Source organism: Eschscholzia californica, unplaced genomic scaffold (genome assembly GCF_041429995.1).
Source record: "Eschscholzia californica isolate CP2 unplaced genomic scaffold, dmEscCali1.0.p SCAF_4, whole genome shotgun sequence".
Taxonomy (NCBI): Eukaryota; Viridiplantae; Streptophyta; class Magnoliopsida; order Ranunculales; family Papaveraceae; genus Eschscholzia; species Eschscholzia californica.
Window position 1 is genome coordinate 13,468,117 of NW_028238461.1, and position 6,000 is coordinate 13,474,116.

Genomic DNA, 6,000 nt, shown 5'->3' on the forward strand with positions numbered 1-6,000 from the left:
TTCGAATATATATCAATCTTGGCGTAGGTGGAATCAAGCCCATCATCTCCTATAGCCGAGTTTCTCTCCAGTTTTTATTCGCTCCAATGGCGAGTAAAGAGCCAAGCAAGGTTTTAGAGAAAGAAAGTAGACTGGAGAGAAAGCATGTGGGTCCCAAACGGTTTGTAAGGGTAGGTTGGGAATTTTTTTAATCATAACTTTGGAGAAAGAATATTCTCATGTGATTCCGTCAAAAGGGAGTCCAAAATGCAACACTGGAAAAAGGGAGTCCAAACAGCAAGTCAATTATAGGAAAGGGGGTCCAAACAACAAATCTCCCTTTTTAGATTAATTTTTTTTTTGTGTCGGGAAACTCTCACTTTTTGAAGGATGGTTAATTGTCATTTAGATACGGAGTAAGTTTGATTTTTTAGTGTTCTCATCATCTTTTAGAACTTCTGACATGAATGGGCATGCATGTGTTTAAAGGACTACCTGTAAATATGAACATTCTCCCTCCACTAGGACCACAACTTTCATTTTCATGGTCTGTGTACCAGTTGCATTTGAGTCCGACTCTCAATAACACCATCTTACAACCAAACTGTTTTAGCAATGTGATGGTGGGTCAGTGTTTCAGAAACCAAAATTAAGGTGTTGTTTGTTTTTTTTTAGATATCTGAATCTGAAATACTGAATCTGAAATGACTGAGTTGAAATAGGCTGAATCTGAATTGGTTTTATCTTTTTACAAGTTAGGGTGTTTGTTTTCTCATCTGAATTATTAGAGCTGAATTTCTCTTTTTGACATATATGCCCTTATTACCAAAATAAAGTTAAAGCTTGCCTAGTGACCACCGATCGTCATCTTCCAAAATATCCTTCTTTCTCTCCTGCTCTCTCTCTCTCTCTAGAAAAGTCTTCTTCTCAATCTCTCTCTTCTGAAGTGATATTCAAAAATCTTAAAGAATTAGCATGAAAGATGAAATAGGTTTAATGGAGAACACATCAAGTGGAAGATAATCAGGGCTTGCAATATTTGAAAGAGAGGGTTTGAGATGCGATTTCAGGCATCCAAGATCTAGGGTTTCAAATGCTATTTCAGTAAGAGGACATCGAAGATCTAGGGTTTCTGATGCGATTTCAGTAACAGGGTATCCAAGATTGAGGGTTTTTTGTATTGAAAGATCTAGGTTTCTTGTATTGAAAGATCTAGGATTTTTGGTATTGAACGAGCTAGGATATTGATGAAACCTAACCAGATTTATCAATAATCGTTTGTTTTCTTGTAAACCTATAGTTGAATTTTTAGGATTTTTCTGAACATAAGAGAGAAAGAGGGAGCAGGAGAATGAAACGGCGCCGCTGGTGGTGGTGGAGGTGGACCGACACCGGTGGTGGTTGAAATAGAGATGTAAATATCCAAAGATCTTAGGGGTATAACCGTCATTTAATATATTTCAGATGTTATACTCTTATTTCAGACTTGTTTTAAAGTCTGAAAAATGTGGGCTACTTTTCAGCCTATTCAGACATTTACACCATTCAGCCAACTTTTCAATTTTTTGTAAAATATAAAAACAAACATCTGAAATCTGAACTGACATCCAATTCAGATTTCAGATCTGAAAAGTAAAAAGAACAAACAGCACCTAAGTTTTACAAGATTGAGGTCAATCTTCAAAGGCCTGAAATGAATGGTCAAAATAACGTTTTTTCTATTTTAAAATATATTTAGAGTAGTGCTATACTGCTATATGATGAGGCTATAAGTCAAAGCCTACTCCAGACCTGGACGAAATCAACAGTCTCATTTTTGAGTCAACTCTCTTTCTCTCTTTTGATGTAATTTTTCACTCTTGATAGACGGTTGATTCCTGTTTAAGTCTGGGGTAGGTATACTTCTGTAACCTCTTGTGTCATTTTTCATTTCCTAGGTAAAACCCGTGCCTCCGGCATAGTTGAACCTGTCAGTAGCATTATTTAGTTTGCAAGTGCAAAAGTCTAGTGCATCTCGCTAGTATTCGTATGTTGTGTTTGCTGTTTAAGTCTAGTGCATCTCGCTAGTATTCGTATGTTGTGTTTGCTCAAGATCATGTTATGTAAAGAATAAAAATCAAATACAAACTCTTAGCAACTAACAAAGGAAAACATACAAATGTTTAAAATATAATACGAACTCTTAGTAATACGCCACCCAATGCATGAAAACATGATTTTGGGGTGTGCCGAGACCTGTGGGAATTGAAGCCATCCAAATATTGAATCAGTTTCTCTTCATTAAGTTCATTCTTCTCCACTTGCACTTTTGTGATGGAAATTAAGTAAGTTTTTCAATAAAGAAAAAAATAGTCAATTTTTATTAGCACATATTTTCATCAATCAAACGGATAAAGTATGACTTTGGATCAGGATTTGGAGCGTAACCAAATTTGTTTTTCGAGACCATAATCCATTTTTCATACAATAAAATGGGGTGTGTTCTTACGGCTACAAACAACATGCTTGTGAAGCTCATAACTCTAGTTTAACAAACTGGTCAAGTCAAGTTCTAATTTTGGTTGAATTTCAACTATTAAGTACCATTTTATAGATCATATTATTATCACAAATTACCTCTAATTGTAAGCATCTTTTCTTCTTCACCACAACGAAATTCGTCAAACTTATGAATAGAAATTTCAATACTTGATCCAGTTCAACTTGTACAGTTTTAAGTAAAAACTATCACTTTGTCTCCCTTCCTCTTTACCTTGGCTATGGAGGGGCTTAGCAGGATGCTCGACTCCCATCGCAGCCCCCACAACTTCACCGGTTTCAATATTCCTAACTCTGATATTACCATCAATCACCTCCTCTTTGCGGATGACTGTAATATTTTTGGCCTCAACTATCTGGATAATATCAGCAATCTTAAGATGATCCTCGACACTTTCAGCGCCGCCTCGGGGCAGATTATTGACTACACCAAATCGACTATTTTTTTCTCTAAAAATATCCACCCTAAATTCAAGCGTATGATTACCCGGAATCTCAAAGTCCACCAATCCTCTTCTCTTGATAAATATCTCGGCACGCACCTCCTTGACCAAATCAAAACAAACTCTCTAAGTGGCACACTAATCTCCAAGCTGGGCGCTCCATTGTTATATCTACAATTGCGGCGACCGTTTCCCGATACCAAATGCAATACTTTGCCATTCCAAAAGGCATAAGTAATCGCATAGAGACCATTCAGAGATCTTTCTGGTGGGGAAAATCGAAATTCATCCATACCATCAACTGGTCCTACATTTGTAGGCCACGTAAACTCGAAGGCCTTGGTCTCAGGCTCCCCACCATTGATAACAAATCTTTTCTCAGCAAACTCATATGGCGCATTATCAAGAACCCAGATGCTCCTTGGGCCAAAATTCTTAAAACCAAATACTACCCCAAGGATACCAAACCTTCTACGGCTAAACCCACTCCTGGTTATGGAAGTCTTTAGCTATACGTTATAACCAAGTTAACGAGCTGATATTTTGGGACGTGAATAAAGGTACGAACATTAATATTTGGCAGAATTACTGGATTCCGAATCACAAACCCCCTATTTCCAATGAAAACAACTGCCACCTTGATAGAGTGGCACAATTAATCACAAATAACCATTGGAACATGAACTTGTTAACTCTTTATTTCAATAGTTATTTATGCAGGGCTATCAGCAGTATCAATCTGCAAGCACATAAGGACGACACCATGAAATGGACGCTGACCAAATCAGGTAACTTTACTCTCAAATTCATGTACTACCACTTGAGAACCAAGAATTTTGACTATGAAACTCCGAAATCGAATTTTATATGGCAAGTTCCAACGATCTCAAGAATTAAACTATTCCTATGTAAGTGTTGCACTAACAACCTACCGGTGCGTCGAACAATTGGTAAATACATTGGTAACCTCTATACTTGTGTATTTTGTGATAATGTTGACACTACATCTCATATTTGGCTTAATTGCTGCTTCACCGGACCTATATGGTTTCACTTTATTATCATTTCAGAGAACATAACCAATTTACAGGAATGGATCTTGGAATGGACAAACTTTGAACCAGAGCAGCTATCTCTATATGCCAAAATCATCTAGTTCATTTGGAAAGCTAGGTGTGAAAAATGTTTCTCTTCGATAGAGCAAACTCCTGCGCAAGTTATCAATAATATTCACGGTTCAGTTACTACTCCAGACCGCGGTCAAAGCAAGAAAGACAACATCATACATCCCCAATGGTCTCCCCCAGAACCACATTTTCTCAAGTGCAATGTAGACGCCTCCTTCACGTCCCTTTTAGACCCAGCCGGCTATGGATGTATCATTCATGATGACAATACAGACTTTATAATAGCGATGGCAGACTCGATCACAGGTAAAACGGCAGAAGAATGTGAATGTCAAGCCATTTTACAAGCAATGCAATGGGCGGCACACCTTCAGATCACTCATCTTCATATGGAAAGCGACAACCAGAACCTAATCCGCTACCTAAACAACAACAGTTCGGCGATTGATTGGCAATCGGAAAAATTCATGGATAAGATTGACAATCTCAAGCGACAATTCCATTTCATTAAATTCACCCACATCTCGAGGGATCAAAACAGGTGGGCAGATAGACTCGCAAAGTGGGGCAAGAAAAATGTATGTAGGCGAATGTGGCACTCCCTGCATGAGCTTCACAACGACATGGGTGCTTAGTTTCCTTCTTGTTCTTTGTCAACAAAAAAAAAGTAAAAGCTATCACTCTTCAACAAAAAATAAATAAATAAATAAAAGCTATCATACAACAATAAAAAAATAAATATTTACTTGCCTGAAGTTTAAGGTCAACCCCTAAAGTGGACAATAATTGAAAACAAAAAAGAAACAAAGTATTTACCTTGCAAAGTTATACTAAACCCTAATTTGGACAACAATTAGAAACAAAAAGAAAGTCAAGTATTCACCCTTCATAAGCCGACCGAAATGACGAGATACTATAAGATTTGAACCCAATAACCTGAATAATTAGTAGAATTGGTGATATCAGCAAGCTTCAGAAATCAGATGACTTTAGCAGAATTTCATGAGGAATCCCTACTTTAAATAACATATATTCTCCTTTCTGAACCAGTCACCAATTCTAGTGAGGGAAGCAAAATATGGTAAAGGCTCCAATCACTCTCGACCTTTTGATGACGACATTATTGCAAAAGAAGTGACTGAAAAATATTGATATACAATGGATAAAAATGAGACCCAAATTCAGAATTTAAAAAAATTTGATATTCATTACGTTGCATATATTGCTCGAGTATATTTGTCTTCCCATTTCCTGAATCAAAAACAATGGTTCATAAACTGAAATGGGACTTGATCCCATCGGCATAACATTTGCGCCTATAGTTTTTTGTATCATCCCACTACAAGGAGTCTTCTTCCTAGCCAGAAAGCATGGAGTTAGTGAAAATAAAAGAAGCACGTGACACATTTAAGATCATTAGTGCTAAACTCGTTAAGATTGGAGAAAATATACGTACCACACCCAACTTTGATAAAAAGAGACAAAGATAACTACCATTGTTTTAATTTTCTGTTATTAGCTATTGAGGTTGAATGCTGTAGGGGAGGATATTTGAGAGAAAATATCTAGATAAGATTTATAATAAATTTAGAAATTTAGAGATGTACAGGCTACAGGCCCGTACAGAGCTCCTTCAACTCTTACAACTTACTTTATAAGTTCTTCAATTCAATCTCTAATTAGCTTCTCTTGTGCTTCCTGTACTTCATACCCACATCTTACCTCTATTTATACTAAAGATAGAGCATACTAGTAAACACTAGAGAATTCCACATTGGGACTTACAAAGAGTTAATATAATTTTTAGACTAATCTTTAAGTCAAAATTCTCTAAACTATTCTTCTCTAGATATTTCTATTTTAGAAAAGACTCCATCTAAATATTTCTCCCAATACAAAGAGTTACATAGGAA